Raw genomic sequence first — 16,576 nt, 5'->3', positions numbered from 1 at the left:
ACTTATATATCATATATAGCACTGAAAATCGCACTTTATATATTGTATACAGTACTAAAAATAGCACTGTATATATCATATATAGCACTGAAAATTGCACTTATATATCATATATAGTACTGAAAATAGCACTTTATATATCATATTGAAAATAGCACTTTATATATCATATTGAAAATAGCACTTTATATATCATATACAGTACTAAAAATAGCACTTTATATATCATATACAGTACTAAAAATAGCACTTATATATCATATACAGTACTAAAAATAGCACTTTATATATCATATACAGTACTAAAAATAGCACTTATATATCATATATAGCACTGAAAATAGCACTTTATATATCATATTGAAAATAGCACTTTATATATCATATACACAGTACTAAAAATAGCACTGTATATATCATATATAGTACTGAATTACCATATTCATATACAGTAGAGTTTGCTTCGGTACTTCATATAATACTGTTTTATCACTATGAATCATGATGCATGTCCACAAACATGGGTTTGCCTTTCTGCAGTGTCATGCAATGCCTTTGTGAGATATTAAGATAATTCCTCCCATCTCATATATTTTTCCTTCACCACCATGTCCCTTTCAGGCTCTGTATGACACGGATAGGGCCAATATGAGCGTAGTGGAAAATGTGGGTTAGTAATATAAACTCCAGTATGATTTACATATTGAAGAATAAATTGAAAATGATTCTGGGATTGTCAAAGTACCTTCATTTGTACATTAGAGGGCGACATTGGATCATTACATGGTTCTCTGAAACGAAGCTTCTAGAAATTCTAGACATCTGACATTGACATTTTGACAAAACTGCTAATTTTTGACATTGGTTTTATCATTGCCGTTCTGATACGGATCACAGAAGAGATTTACACTGATTCCCCTTTTCCAGTTTAATTTGGTCATCAAAAATCCATTAAAGCATCTTCTCTAGAAATGAACATCTGACTGGATAGTAACAAATAACGTAAAGCAAAGGGCAGATATCAGATGAGGAAACCCGAGCTCATTAAACAGAACATTCAGGCACTTTCTCATTGTTTAGAGGGTTTGGTGACCAAAAAGGAAGTGTTCCCTAGAATAGGCCTAATGCCAAAAAGAGAGACGGAATAAGAAAGTGTTTTTTGACCTCGTATCTAAGGACACTGAAAGACTAAACTGCCTTGACCCAGTAAAGCTTACATTTCATCATCATGACCACATGAAAAAAGAGGTGAGAAGTCATATGACTGATAACAACTCAGAAATGCTGAAGCAGTTGTGGGCGGGACTCTCCTGAGCCAATCACCAACCAGCATTCTTTACTACATTAATGACACAAGTTGAATGAAATTAGGTTTCTTACACTCTTAGATAGAGATAGATAGAGAGATAAACCACTCTTAAAGGGTTCTGTCAGGTGCTTCATATAGTTCCTATCATGGGATCATATTATGGATGTAATTTTAAAGTTTGAAGTAATTTTTTTATTTGAGTGAAATCTGAGGAAGTGAAGGAGTCTGGGTTCGTGTTGACTTCTGCATGGAGGCATCTGATGTCAGACTGCCAATCTGCGATTAAAGCCTGAAGCCAGAGCAGAAATAGCCCAGAGCTCTAACAGCATAAACACATGGCAGCATTGGTTAAGGTCATAGGTCAGGTGACACACATGATACTGCATCAACCAAACTTCAAGTCTTGAAGTTAATGAGACTGATAAACTTTGAGCTCTTGTCTTCAAATGTGTTTGCTCACGGTTAATGATCAGCTTCATGTGTTTAAAGAACAGTAACCGGATCATATTATTTACATGTTTTATTCTTGCATTATAAAGCCATTAAGATTAACTATATCTAACTGTAGATTATACGGGGTTGTGAAATAATGTGTGTGTGTGTAAGCCTATGTACACTGTAACTATGCATTAGCTACTTAAGACTTAAACATTTTCTATTTCTCTAACCGTTCTGTTCAATCCTGACAATTTCAGCGTGAAAATTAACATTATGTTCATGTTTTAAACTTTTTTTGTCGAACACAATGCGCGCTCCGTCGCTTTAACAAGTCCTGCACGCGCGCAGTAAACCACGTGGTCCCCTAGTGCCGCGCTGTGATTTTCTATTGGCTTATACTTCACCCCTCCTTCCACCTCAGCCGCGCCCTGATTGGTTCGTATGTGGGTGTGTTCTCAGCATTCAGGCGTCCTGTTGTTAGAGCCGCTAACCTACCGTAGCCCTCCATTGGCTGTTGAGTGTCTAGTACGCGACGTATTCCGCCACGCCGTTGGTCAACTGTGCAGACATAGTCTATCGTGATTGGTTGACGCATAGGCGATCGCAAGTGAATGCGGAAGTAGTGCGCTCTACTGAGTCACCGTTGTGTCAGCTGATTCTTTCACTGTGAGTATCTTGATCATATTTCATTTTCTGTGTGTTTAACTTGATTCTTCTTTTATTTGTTCGCGGTTACGTTTGGCTGAATAGTGTATAAACTAAATACGCATGGTTTAGCGAGGTTTTTATGTGTGCTTTGCCAGCCATGTGTTTGTATGTGGAGGCATTGGCCAGCTGGGATGTTTTACAGGCTGTAACATCCTCCACCCATACTAAACACACACACACACACACACACACACACACACACACACACACACACACACACACACACACACACACACACACACACACACACACACACACACACACACACACACACATATCAAAGGTCACCAGCTGGGATGAACTGATGGGAACTCACATTTGAAGAGTTATGTTGATAAACTGTATTTCATTATAGAGTATTTCAGTATATACTTGCAAGCACATTTCCAACTAATGCATTAGCGTTGTGTAATAACGTGCTTTTGCCTTGGTCTCCTGAATACAAGAGTTTTTCTGTAAAAAAAAAAAAGGGGATCCATTTGCATTACATTTTAATATTGGTATTGCAGAGCAATTATGCAAGTTATGATTCACTTAACTTCAAAAATGTAAAATATTGTAACACTAACAGTATTACATTTCGTCTTTTAAATGTTCTTGTAAAAAAAAGTGACAAATAATGTGTTAGAATTGCATGCTTTTCATGATACAGGCTAATATTGCCATTTTATAGCTATACACTATCTTTCATTTCATATAAGGTTGAATCTCAAAGGTTTGTTATATCTGTATTATGATTATTTGAGATATTAAAGGGATACTACACCAGAAAATGAAAATTTGTCATCACCTACTCGCACTCACGTTGTTCCAAAACCCGTATAAGTTTCTTTCTTCTAATGAACACATCAGATATTTTAAAGAATGTCAGTAACCGAACAGTTGACATTAGCCATTGACTTCCATAGTAGGAATAGTCAATGGCTTCCCGTAAACCGTTTGATTACATAATATCTTCTTTTGTGTTCAGCAGAAGAAACGACTACAGGTTTAGAAATAACTTGCGGGTCAGTACATTTTCATATTTGGGTGAACTGTCCCTTTAAAACGCTCCCGTGAGGTGTTTGTGTAAGCCTTAGTTTTCATGCATTTAATATTAAATGCATAATGTTTCATGCATTTAATATTATAATATTAAAAATATTATAATATTGCCATTTTATAGTTATTCACTATATTTCATTTCATTAAAGGTCGATCCTCAAGGTTTGATATTTCAGCGTAATGATTATTTGTGTGTTTTAAGAGTGCGAATTTGTTCAGAAATCACATTTTTCTAGAAGATGTCATTCTAAAGTTAATCATAAAAGTCTGGTATGTAAAGTTTAAGCACTTTCTGGATAAGAGCGCCTGATAAACGCTTGCTGTGGCTTTTTCACATGGTTTGTATTGGATGTATTTGTCCATGTCCAACTACCCCTGATTACACGTGACTCTTGTGGCCTGCAGGAAATGGAACAATGTTTGCAATAGGGCGGCACGATATTGAAGAAAAATGCGATAACTCATTAAATAATGAGATATTCGATATGCCATGCGATAATGCTTAAAGTGTGTGAAATAAACTTAAATTATCTTTAAAATTAAAATAAGTTTCACATTGTTTTTGTGACGAGAAAACATCCCTAAAACTTCTGACAGTGAACATCAGTGTTTTACTGTAGCGTAAGAAGTGTTATTTTAACATCAGTGATAATGAGAGTGTGAAATATATTTTCTGTAAAGTCATCACCCCTTTAAAAACCACCACAAACATTTAAAGCTAAACATCTAGAGACACTAGTTGACTAATCGGCTACTGGATAGGGCGGCACGATATTGAAGAAGAGTGCGATATGTGATAATAAATCATTAAATAATGTGATATTCGAAATGCGATACGATAATGCTTAAAGCGTGTATTATAAACTTAAATTATCTTTAAAATTTCACGTTTCACATTGTTTTTGTGACGAGAAAACATCCCTAAAACTTCTGAAAGTGAACAGCAGTGTTTTACTGTATATAAGAAGTGTTATTTTAACATCAGTGGGGTTTATGTTCCAGGTTATCCTACATTAGGGTTATTTAACAACACAAACTGAATAATCAAATGTAAAAATAAAACACTGCTTAGTTTTAACTGAATGAATTAAATATATCCATAAAGTTATTCAGCCGAGAGCAGCGAGTGATTTTTCTCTTTCATATTGCGATATTTCGATAATTTCAATATATTGTGCAGCCCTAGTTTGCAAAAGCTCGGTTTGTTTAGCCTATAATCTGCGAAATCTCCCAGTGAGCATCAGTGATTGACCCGTTCAAACCCAGCGTATCCCGTTCACATTCCTCGGGCTCAGTGGCCCGTCTCCCTGCTTTGGGTGATATGTCTAATTGATGGCTCCTGCTCGTGTTACAGGTCAGACTTGTCTTTAAATAGACCCATGACTACTCGACTCGTGTACCGCTCTGAATCCAGCTGTGAGCCGTATGTTCATGATCTAGCTGTTAGTAATACTTCTCCAGTAAGAAAGCTTGGAAGTTTTAGCTATGAGTGACCAGGTGGCAGGGAAACGGTTAACCGTTCTTGAAAATGCGTTCACTCACTCTATAGACAGATGATTTGTGCTGATAAAGTGTGTTAAGATTCACACAAATGGACATGAAACGCACAAAACCATGTGTTTGTGAGGGCGTTGGTGATGTTCCCATGATTAAAGGGATATTTCGCCTCTGGAAAGATGAATGTGTATTTAAATTGGGTCATTTATGTAGTAGAAATGTGAAATTATTTTAGAAGTTGGTGCCTTCTAGACTGAGAAAAGCCAGGAAAGCCTAGGGGTAATTAACACATGGTTACCGAGTCGATCGTTCTCTGGGATGTGTTTTCATGATAATCGAATGTAAAACAGATTAGCTTATAACGCTAGTATATGGGGCATATAATAAGTAAAAGTAAATCGCTAGTTAATACCACTAACAAGGCTCAAAATAGCCTCACACTAACACGGTAGCATAATGAGGGTTCCTACATGCAAACCGAAGCATTGAGAACTTTGTAAGTGTACAGACAGTTTAATAAGAAGATACTTTATAAAGACAGTACATTACTCGTATACAGGCAGGAGCCATCTTGGAAAACAGTCTCGACTAGTCGAGCCACGAACGCCGTGCTACGTGAGCTGTTTGTTTGATAACACTTTACAATAAGGTTCATTTGTTAACATGAGTTAATGTATTAACTAACATGAACTAACAATGAGCAATACATTTGTAACATTACTTATGGTACTATACGGTTATCCGGACCACACGATGGCCTACCCCTAACCCCGCCCCTAAACCTACCCGTCACTGGGGTTAAGACCAATCATACGATGGCCTACCCCTAACCCCGCCCCTAAACCTACCCGTCACTGCGGTTAAGACCAATCATACGATGGCCTACTCCTAACCCCGCCCCTAAACCTACCCGTCACTGGGGTTAAGACCAATCATACGATGGCCTACCCCTAACCCCGCCCCTAAACCTACCCGTCACTGCGGTTAAGACCAATCATACGATGGCCTACTCCTAACCCCGCCCCTAAACCTACCCGTCACTGGGGTTAAGACCAATCATACGATGGCCTACTCCTAACCCCGCCCCTAAACCTACCCGTCACTGGGGTTAAGACCAATCATGCGATGGCCTACTCCTAACCCCGCCCCTAAACCTACCCGTCACTGGGGTTAAGACCAATCATACGATGGCCTACTCCTAACCCCGCCCCTAAACCTACCCGTCACTGGGGTTAAGACCAATCATACGATGGCCTACTCCTAACCCCGCCCCTAAACCTACCCGTCACTGGGGTTAAGACCAATCATACGATGGCCTACCCCTAACCCCGCCCCTAAACCTACCCGTCACTGGGGTTAAGACCAGTCATACGATGGCCTACCCCTAACCCCGCCCCTAAACCTACCCGTCACTGGGGTTAAGACCAATCATACGATGGCCTACCCCTAACCCCGCCCCTAAACCTACCCGTCACTGGGGTTAAGACCAGTCATACGATGGCCTACCCCTAACCCCGCCCCTAAACCTACCCGTCACTGGGGTTAAGACCAATCATACGATGGCCTACTCCTAACCCCGCCCCTAAACCTACCCGTCACTGGGGTTAAGACCAATCATGCGATGGCCTACTCCTAACCCCGCCCCTAAACCTACCCGTCACTGGGGTTAAGACCAATCATACGATGGCCTACTCCTAACCCCGCCCCTAAACCTACCCGTCACTGGGGTTAAGACCAATCATACGATGGCCTACTCCTAACCCCGCCCCTAAACCTACCCGTCACTGGGGTTAAGACCAATCATACGATGGCCTACCCCTAACCCCGCCCCTAAACCTACCCGTCACTGGGGTTAAGACCAGTCATACGATGGCCTACCCCTAACCCCGCCCCTAAACCTACCCGTCACTGGGGTTAAGACCAATCATACGATGGCCTACCCCTAACCCCGCCCCTAAACCTACCCGTCACTGGGGTTAAGACCAGTCATACGATGGCCTACCCCTAACCCCGCCCCTAAACCTACCCGTCACTGGGGTTAAGACCAGTCATACGATGGCCTACCCCTAACCCCGCCCCTAAACCTACCCGTCACTGGGGTTAAGACCAATCAGGGATGACTATACGGGACTAAAAGACACACGTGTGGTCCGGATAACTGTATAGTTCCTTATGTTAGTTAATAAAAATACTGTTCATTGTTTGTTCATGTTAGTTCACAGTGCACTAACTAATGTTAACAAATACAGCCTTTGATTTTAATAACATATTAGTAAATGTTGAAATTAATATTAAATGAGATTATTAAATGCTGTACAAGTATTGTTCATTCTTAGTTCATGTTAGGTAGTGAACTAATAAACCTTATTGTAAAGTTATACCATTATTTTTATCATTATTATTAATGTTTATTTGAACAATCCCATAAACCTATTTGTAATTAATGTCTGTAAATAAACGTGAGCAGGTCTTGTTTTATTGCTCTTTTATTGGATATTTTGAACTTTGACATGTTGTGTTTGTGTGTAACTCCCTCATATCTCTGGAATGATAAAGTGAACTATGATGATGATTGATGAAACTCTTTCAGTTTTGTGCTTGTATAACTTTGACATGTAACCTAGGGGTTATAGAATTGGTTATATGTAGTAGACAAGCTTGTTTATATCTTCTGGTTTTTTTTCCAATGTGGAATTTTAGGTGAAACTCAGAAAAGAATTTCAGGAGAATTTAGAAGTGAAACTTTCTTTTTTTGGCATAGAGAAGTGATACTGAGGTCACAAGCAGAATAATTTACATTTAATTCTGCCTAGAGACACACACACACACACAAGGTTTTTATTTTATTTAATTTTTTTATACACAGATCCACAAAAACTACAAATTAAACGACTAAAACCGCTGTATTCTGCTGTCAGGCCAGTAGTTGGCGATGTCACTTTGTACAGAAACACTTTGTCTAACACAACACATAATACACATGTGCATGACGTCACCATTTTCACAAATTCACGTTTTTGTAGTTTACACAGAGACGATAACGGTATAGTTTTAAAGGTCCCATATTGTACACCTTTATTAAGTTTTATTTTAGGTTTTGATGTCCTTAAGGCCCTGTCCACACGGAGGCGCGTTTCGCTGTATCTGATACATTTTTTATCGTATTGGCGTTTCGTCCACACGGATCCGGCGTTTTCGGAGACTGAAACCGCTATTTTTTGAAACCGGGTCCCAAGGTGGATAAATCTGAAAACGCCGCCCTTGCGTTTTCGTGTGTACGGCCAATCCGTATATTTTGCGAAACGATGATGTCATCACACCAAGTGTCAACTAGTCAGACACCGTTAAGTCACAGCAACTACATTTATGGTTTTTCATATTGTTCAACAAAGTTCTTGATTAAAAAAGAAAAAAGAAAAAAAGAAGCTGCTGTGCCTAATATTATTGTTTTATACAGCGCGCAAGGTTTATGCGCGAGCTCCAAGTCTTCTTCTCCGTTTTTAGTGTATGTCTGAGGCAGAATTACAGCGCCACATACTGGTCTGGCATGTATACTACATCGTTTTGAGTCGGTTTCAGTGGTTTCGTGTGTACGCAGATATTTCTTGAGACGACGCCGTGTTTACGGAATTTTTTTTTTTAACGGTAAAAAAAAATATCGGATAGGGAAAGCTCTGGCTTCGTGTGGATGTGGCCTAAGAATTTCGGCCTGTCTACTTAATATTCATGAGCCTCTCTTCTGATTGGCCTGTTGTTTTCTGAGTGACCCACCATTGGTGGGGGTGGTGACTGAAGGCGGTGACTGAATAGTTCTGACATCACATTTATACGGAAGTCACAACGGCTCGTGAAAAGGCACAGCTTACTTGATGCAGGCTGTGTGCATGTGTCTGTGGAGCGACTGTTTTGAAACTTATATGGTAGTTTCATCGCCCCTAGACCTCTGCTATCATGAAAAAATATGGTTAAAAATGAATAAACTTGCACTTTGAAACCCGTTTTCAAAAGTTTGTGTTTTCAGGCCTTCGAAATGCTGTTGTCGTGTAAATAAACAGCCAAATGCATTATAAAAAAATGACCCCTAACTTTATTTTCAAAACAACATTCCTTCTGATGTTCATTCATGTTTATTTGATGCTCTAAATTAACTAGAAGGAAGAGATGATCAGTTCATGAGAAACTTTAACTGAGACGCTCTGTCAGACACATTAAAGAGCCACAAAACGCTATTTATTGTTTAAATTTCTTTAAAAAATTTCCAAATTTGAAAGTTGAGACTTTGCTTCATATCAAAAGTAAGCTGGTCTGTCCTGTGTATATGTGTGTTTTGTTTGTGTCCTCTTTGCTCCGTGATGTGTTTTTCACATAGACAGTAAAAGAAATGGACACAGCGACCCCATAGACTTCAACGGAGACAAGTGAATTCAATTAAAAGCACTCACTTCCTGATGGTCGAGCGTACTGCGCAGACTCACACTGAGCTTGATGACGTAGATGTGACGTGAGCAACCCGTCTGTCTTCTAGTAGCTGTGCCAAGAGAAATCTGAATCATTCCCTTCCGAAACTTGCAGAGACGGAGAGTGTGAGTAGGAGGTGTCCATGAGCTAGAAGCAGGAGAAACTTTTGCTATGTATTCTGATTAATAATTTTGTCATTTTGCCTCCACGTCCCCCCGATTGCCCGCGAGCTTCTCCTCCTGTCCATACGGTAATCTCTCTACTGTGCGACAGAGAGTCGCGTGGTTATGACGCAATCGTTAGCCTATTTTTACAAAAACTGCTTCTACGGGGCCATAACGTAAGATACAAGGTAATGGAGCCTCTTATACATTTTCGTGTTTCTTTAGAAATAAATAATGGACAAATGGAGTCTTTAAACGCCTCAGATGTGAAGTTATTCGCTGTCAAAGTGACTCCATGGTCTGCTAATCAATGGCGGCCCCCGGGGAAGCTTCAGTTTCCGGCTGATGGATTACCCACTTGGTTTTTCATTGCGTGAGAACATGGTGTGGCGTGAGAGAGGCGTGGCTTGTCGGACATAGCAACAGTAACTAAAGGGGGCGGGTCTTTGCGAACGGTCAATTGCTTAGAAAAATACTAGTAACGAACTACGAATTAAGGAATTGTTCATAGTGGTACGATCTTAGTGCTTGAGTTTAATAATACATACGAGTACTGTATTTACATTGGCCCTGCTGTGCTTTCCAATCACCAGGTTGTGTTCATAAGATCTGCACAGATGCAGTTTTCATCTGAAGGAAAATAAATTAGATCAGATTGTCATCTATGTTAAACACAGGCTCATGAAATTGATTTTCCCCTCACAGGCGATTTCAGTGAACTGAATTAGCTCAGTTGATGACGACAGTGTTTGTATCTGTGTTTTGAATGGAGATCCAGCTTGATAAAGCCTCTTGAGGTCAGCGAGGTGGTTGAGTCAGATGTACAATCCTCTATGCATTAGTTTTGGCCGAAACAGATTCTAGATTGTCTGTGTTTTGATGAACACAAGCAGGGCTCATGATTAGATCAACGCTGTGTGGAAGTTGGCGTAGTCTTCTCCGTTTCGCAGAGTTGACCGCTGGATAAATGCATCAGCAGGAATAAAACAGCTTTGTTTTGTTGCCAAATGCTCTCGGTGATTGAGCTAAAGCACAGGCAGTTCAGGCAAACATCTTTCACTTCGGCCATTTTTGACTTAGTTCTGAACTCCTCCATGCGCTTCGAAGGCTGGTATTGTTTCATCCCACACTGTCTAGTACAGTAGTAAGTTATTTGCTTAATTATAGGCTATTGAGGATGCAAGTATTTTTGTTCCAAAATCTGTTGCTGTATGTTTACTTGTATTTTATTTTATTTATTATTATTATTATTTTTATTTTACATGTACTGTGTCAGATTAAACTGGGAAGGGTCATAGCACTTGCATATTGTTGTCCCACTGTTAGTTTAACAAGCATCTATTGTTGGATAAAAGCGTCTGCTAAATGAATAAATGTACTTGTATACATTTAAACATCGCTTCTTTTAGGCCCTGTTTACAACTGGTATTAAGATGCGTTTTGGTCGATCGGAGAACTAGTGGACGACGTTAAACAGGTTTTAAAGGGGTGGTATAATGCCCTTTTCACAAGATGTAAAATAAGTCTCTGATGTCCCCAGAGTGTGTGTGTGAAGTTTTAGCTCAAAATATCCCACAGATATTTTTATATAGCATGTTAAAATTGTCACTTTTTGAGAGTGAGCAAAAACGCACCATTTGTGTGTGTCCCTTTAAATGCAAATAAGCTGCTGCTCCCGGCACAGGGGGCGGAGCTTCAACAGCTTGTGTAATTTTACCTCACACACACATGCACTGAAAATTTCAAAAACTTTTAGCCTTTTATGTTCAAACCGGAGTCAGACAATGATGGAGAGACTCAAGAAGAAGTGACAACATGTAGAAGCAACAGGACATTTCTGAATGGTTAGTTGATGAATTTATGTAGCTGATGTGTAGTTATCTTCTAGTCATTGATTAGCATATTCTGTCTTGATAATCTATAAATCATGTTCAGGGGGCGGGGTTTATGTAAATTCTAGGGTTGGTGATGTCACTAACCCGGGAGGAATGTGGTGTAGTCTCTACCAGCCGTTTGTTGTAGTCCTTAAAAAGCCATTTCTTTAAAAACAAATATCTCCCTTTGCTTTGAACTTTGAGCGTTGTAACTTTGCAGATGTTGTTTATGCTCAAACAGCAACATTACACACTAACTAAAGTTAGACAAGTGAAATCATAATTAACCACCCCTTTAAAACGTTTTGAGCTTGTCCACTTTCACTTCCAGAGGTAGTCGAAAACACATTCGACCGGATAGCTTTCGGTTTGAAGCCGGTTTAGGTGGCTAGCCCGATATGTTTCAGTTTAGTTTGTGCCAACCCTGGGTTTTAGGCACCATGAAAGTGGATTGGCTTTTAGCGTGTTCATCGCCATAGTAACTTACGCTCCACGGCTAACCTGGTCCGGGTCAGGTGATGTTTCAGGTAAGAGGTTGCAATCCGAACTTGGACCAATCAGCTGTGAGCAAAGTGTCACATGTCTGATGCGATAAAGTCACCTGTTTCCACTCCAAATTAAAGATCGCTACACAGCAAATTATATATTGGCTTTAAGTAATGATTATTTAGAATAATAATTTTGTATTATTTAGGTATTATGTAATTGTTGTACCCTTAATCTATCACACATGTACAATTTTAGTTTATCAATTATTATTATTACGCACAGTTTAATTGAATAAATATATAAAGGTAATATAAATACGCTTTAGAATCAATAGATAAAGCTATAAAATGACTACATGTGAGCTTATATGTTCAATTTTCTCTACCTTTATCAAATGTATCAACTAACTTCACAACTTTTACTTACACTGATATAGCAAGCCGTTTTATTTTAGTTGTCCTCTTTCATGGACGGCTATTTTCTTCTTGCTGTGTAAATTTGCACGCTGCTTCTCTCGCGAGAAATGAATCTCAGTTTCCCTCTTTCTCCGCATGTGATTGGTTGATCGCTACTGATGTCACACCTAAACTTCTAAACTCAGGATCAAAGCCCGAGTTGACAGAGAAAGTTGATGAATCAGCATCATAGTACCAACTAATCCTGTAACCCTGAGTTTGTTCAACTACCGTCATGGTACAGGCCCCAGGTTTATTAGGCTGCTGTCACTTTAAGAGCGAATGCACTGATCGAATATACCGTTACACGTACGTTTTCTTTCTCAACTGTTAACATTCACTTAAGCCATAAATGACTGCGTTGTTTACGAGGATACTTGCCACTACCATCATGGTACAGGTCCCAGCTCTCCGCCTACTGACATAATGAGTGAACATAATGGGAAGAGCTCTAGCCAGATGGGATTTAAACTTTATCGGCTGAAGATCCAAGTTTGGTTTGAAGATGAAAAACATACCAAGCACAATGTTCTCTCACCATTCCTGATTTCTAACACACACTCACAGCGTTCGACTGGTCTTGCTGCTGTCAGAGCAGAAACGAAAGCTGATGCTCTCCGTATGTTTTTCCGTCGTCTCTGGTCGCGTTCATGTGTAAATTACACAAGCTTATTTCTGAAAAAGCCCAGCATTTACCCGTCCGTAGACCCTCCCCTTGAAGAAATCAGGACAAAAGAGACGGATTAAAACACCAGGAGTAAACGGGAATGTGTCTCCCTCGTCTAACTTGTGATCCGATCGACCTAAACGCATCTTAATACCAGCTGTAAACATGGCCAAGTATTACTGACATGTTTTAAATCTTCTACTTTTGTACTCTGGGGTTTTCAAACTGAGGTCGAGGGGTTACTATAAAGCAGGGGTATTCAATTAAAGTTCCAGGAGCTCCGGCCTCTACATTTCCTTCCCAGTGGAGGTCCGGATAATACTTGTTTTTGGAACAGTTATACATTTCCATCGGGGCAGCCATAGTACTTTGTAAAAGGAAAAAATCCTTAACACTCAAAATTGTCATGAAAGATGAGAATTTAGGGCCTCGAAAGCCGAAGTGGTAAAAAAAAAAAAAAAAAGACCAATATTTACCCCAAAAAAGGAACCATTTCTCGCAACTGGATATTAATATGAAAAGGTTAGATCAGATGTTTTATCAAGCTTTTTTTTAGACACCTACGCGTATGGCAAATAGAGAGTCAACAGTTCTTAAAGGAACCATCATTTTTCTTAGTGTAATGAACAATTTAATCATCTAACGAACATTTAGAAATTTGAAGATATTCCATGAATGTTAAAAGTTCTTTATGGAACCTTTGATGACAATAAAGAACCTTTATTTGTTACATTCAATTTTTTTTATTTTTTATTATCTTGCTCACTATATTCAGTAAAGCTGCTCTGGAACATCATTATAAAAAGTGTTATTCAAGTATATTAATTGGAGAGAATTTTTATATTTCCAACCTTAGTGTGCATGCGATAACAGAGCTAATTATTGGATTTTGGAAACTGCATGTTGTCTTTATTGCATTTTATATTTTCAGACACAATATAAATGGGTCTGTATACATTAAAACAAGCTCGTGACAACGTCACTTTTGAAGGTCCTTGGCATTAAAAAGTTGGCCATAAATGACCATATTCAATCACATTTGTCTATCAATCCATCACTTGAGATTTCTGAAATGCATGTATGAATGGTTGGGTTCATGATTTCTTTGCTGTGTGTGAAGTCAGATAAGGACTGGCGTGTTTGGACCCGTGTTTCTCCACAGTGGGTGTGGCTGTGGGAATGCGGATCTCTCCATTTACTCAAAGGCTTTGCTGTTCTGGAAGTGTGTGGCAGCAACTCCGGTTCAGATGTTCGAGCTCACATCTGATATTTGTGATGGGAGGTTTATGATTATGTGCATAAAGTAAAAGAATCAATCTTTAAAAAAAACACACACAAAAAAACACACATTGTCCTCTGTGTTAGTGGGAGACCCTGTGAAATATACTGGCACAAATTTTTCCCCAAGATTTCTCCAAGTGCCACGGAAAATGGTAGTCCCACACAATTTTTAGGGAATTTGTGTGGGATATAAACAGAGATGGAAAATTCTCTCATACTTTCACTTTCCTTTCAGACGCCCGTCATAAAGTGTTCGGTCAGTGACTGCAGTGTATATGATACTTCCATAAATGCCGTTTTGTGCCGTGTTTAAAGGAAGGTGTGTCTGTAGGCTTTGGAAAACATGGGGAAGTTTGTGTGTAACAATGAGAAATAAGTGCAATAAACACTGAATAATTAAGCTCACATTATCACTGATTCATAAATCTAAGGTTGTGCAAGTTTCTCTGGATTTTGTCGATGGTCTACATGTTAGTCTGAACTGGAACACCCTGAGATATCCGAGATCTCAAGATTGACTTTGGAAAAGATTGAAATAACATTGTAGTTTTTGGGCTTGTAATCCACAGAGAAAAGTGCTTTTAATTACTAGTTTTTTATTTGCCAGTTTGGAGAACACAGAACTTTGTTTGTTTCCCGTACTGATAAAGTGTACATGCCTTGCCTACTGTAAATTAATACATTTTAATGAATCATAATCTGTCATGCTGGCAATTTGAGTGCCAATATAACGCCTAGTGGATTTTCATTTTGCAGTTTTGACCTTATGAACATGTTTTTTTTCTACCATTATAAAGTCGAATGAATATATTTACGAATGAAACTAACGGGTAAATGAGCATTTTAAGCATCTGATGTGGTGCTGGACTGTCTCTTATAGAAACACTAAAGCCATTAAAGCTAAACTAAGTGACTCCACTAAATGGCTTCCTGTGCCAGTGTTATCCAGTTCATTCCAGGGCAGTGTAAACACACAGACAGGAGCGGGGTCTCAGAGGGGGTCCGGAGACTCTATAGTGATCGTGAAATGGGGGCGTTACATGCAAACAAAACACAGCGCGCGCGCGCTTATGGACGTGTCGTGTGTGTGTTCTCCTATATGCGCGCGCAGCAGAACACACTGCAATCTGATCGCACATGCCTTCAAGGTGTGTTTAGTCTAGAACACATTCGATGTAAACTTCTATGCATGTCGCTGAGGTATGCACAAGAAGAACAGCGCTGTCACGTACTTCACATCGCCGAATCCCCGCCCACTTCGCGCGCTTTCTCTCTCTCTCTGTGTGTGTGTGTGTGTGATAGGCGTGATCGTGGCATGAAATCTACAGGAGTTTGTGTCCACACACAGAGACTTGCTCAGGTAAGAGCTCCACTTCTTTTCTCGTGTCTCGAGCTTTTCACGCACTGACACACTGACACGCGCGCGAGTGGAATGTTACGCTTGTTACATTTGTAGCGGTTTCTGAAGTTTTACAAACCGAACGTTCAACAAACCGCTACAATGTTTCAGTGTTGAATGATACAATGTCGCCTCAGACGCGCAGTTTAAAAGTTTCTCTTCTCTTTTAAAGTGCAATAAGATGAAGGGAATGTGAGAACTGTCAGTTACGTGTCTCATAAGAGAGTTTGTTCTGTTTGTGTGCGTGTGTGTGTGTGTGTGTGTGTGCGCAGGAGTCAGAGGGTGTGTTTTAAATGAATCTCTGCAGCATTGAGAGTAAAGGCTGCCCTCTGGTATTCATGTTGAACTGTCATGTTTGGTTTTTTTGGGGGCTTCATGGTAGTCTCAATTGTTTCTTGGCCTGTCAACTTTAGCCGAGTCCACCCTGGCCAACCAGGATTTACTTTTTTTTTTTTTTTTTTTTTGGTAACACTTTATTTTACAGTGTCCCTGTGTTGCATGTAGTAATATGTATAAATCATACATAATTACATGGAACTAACCCTACAACAAACATAATCCTAACCCTAAACCTGTATAAGTACATATGTAGTTAATTAATATTACTTAAATGTATAATTACACAGTAACAAGGTCATCTTAAAATTAAAGTGTAACCAAACATTTTTTTTTAGCTATGTATGTCTATTTCATATGCCTGTTTATCATTAAATGTTAAGTTGACTTCACAAATAAGTGAATTAAAATCTATTTTTAATTTGCAAAAATAGCTGAAAATGATTTACAGCTATAA

At 39.3% G+C, this 16,576-nt stretch overlaps 1 protein-coding gene across 2 annotated transcripts in view; it reads left to right on the top strand.

Annotated features, from left to right (window-relative positions):
• The first annotated feature begins 2,281 nt into the window (after window positions 1-2,281).
• The window catches only part of mtmr4 (myotubularin related protein 4), a 100,306-nt gene continuing 86,011 nt past the window's right edge, over window positions 2,282-16,576 (top strand). Inside the window, exon 1 of one of the 2 annotated variants that reach the window (XM_082171212.1) lies at window positions 2,282-2,413. The gene's annotated coding sequence lies outside the window, so the exon portion shown is untranslated. Of the gene's footprint in view, window positions 2,414-14,103; window positions 15,745-16,576 lie in introns of those variants that run through there. The other variant, XM_082171213.1, reaches the window with a different exon arrangement.

Source organism: Leuciscus leuciscus (assembly GCF_965113295.1).
Source record: "Leuciscus leuciscus genome assembly, chromosome: 5".
Lineage (NCBI taxonomy): Eukaryota > Metazoa > Chordata > Actinopteri > Cypriniformes > Leuciscidae > Leuciscus > Leuciscus leuciscus.
The sequence above is the reverse complement of the archived record's forward strand: the minus strand, read 5'-3'. Positions and strand labels throughout refer to the sequence as shown.